At 29.1% G+C, this 1,036-nt stretch overlaps 1 non-coding gene across 1 annotated transcript; it reads left to right on the plus strand.

The window, feature by feature from the left end:
* Positions 1-384: 384 nt before the first annotated feature.
* On the plus strand, positions 385-484 carry LOC117091259. The gene has a single exon (XR_004440366.1). It is a non-coding gene; the product is annotated as a small nucleolar RNA U13 (small nucleolar RNA).
* Positions 485-1,036: the final 552 nt, after the last annotated feature.

Genomic DNA, 1,036 nt, shown 5'->3' on the forward strand with positions numbered 1-1,036 from the left:
TGAGAAGATGCTTTAGGTTCTGCATGTCTAAGCAGTGCAGGTATTAGGTGACGTGATTCATGAGTATAACATTATCTTGAATAAGGCTTCACTGTTCTGTATTCCACTTATGCCTTCCCTAGAAGAGACAATAGAATGCCCAATAAAGCTCGAATCAATACAGTGAAGCAAATTAGCACTGGCAAAATCCCTGCTTGTCATTTTTTCAGAAGTAGATTTAAAGCTTTAGGATACTTACTGTATCTACATTTTGATAAATTCCATTCACAATCATATATTTTACTAGTTTGGGCCAGCTCCAGTGTTATATTTAAGCTTCAAGAACAGAATTTGAATTGCACTATTCAACATAAGAAATAAGTATATAAGAACATAAGTACCTAGATCCTTTTGTGGTTCATAAGCACGATGATTGGGCTGCCACATTCTTGTGAGATTGGCCTCCCTCAAATCTTGTTATGATGTCAGCACATTACCCTTGATGTGTGAAAAGAAAAAAGAATGTAAGTATCTACTCTGAGTATAAATAAAATATATATTGTTATATATCACTGGCATAATATAGAATATAAGAATAGAGTCTATAATAGCTTTACTCAGGAACAAAATTCTATATATTATACATAAAAGGTATACAAATTAAAACTATCCTATGAATTCTTTGGTTCAAAAATTTCTAAATGTAAAAGTGAATGATTTAATAATATCAAATATAGATAAGAGATAATAATTAAAAAATTCTTAGAGAGTAGGTTCAAAACTAAAATTATGTAATTATAAAAAGAAGCTAGAAAATGAGTTCATAGTCTTTAGTTCTTTGATTGGATTTAAAACATTTAAGTCAAATACTTAGTTTTCTATCTTATTTTAAAGACAAAATATGGGGAAATATTTAAACTTAAAAAATTTCCTGTACTGGCTATGTAATACTGTTATCTCTTCACATTTTCAAGTATTCATTGAATATTTATTGAATCCTTACTATATGCTAGAACCTGAGAGAAGTTTTAAAAGTGCTAATTAAATAACAATTTCC

The sequence above is a fragment of the Trachypithecus francoisi genome, unplaced genomic scaffold (assembly GCF_009764315.1).
Source record: "Trachypithecus francoisi isolate TF-2019V2 unplaced genomic scaffold, Tfra_2.0 Lachesis_group11, whole genome shotgun sequence".
Classification (NCBI taxonomy): domain Eukaryota; kingdom Metazoa; phylum Chordata; class Mammalia; order Primates; family Cercopithecidae; genus Trachypithecus; species Trachypithecus francoisi.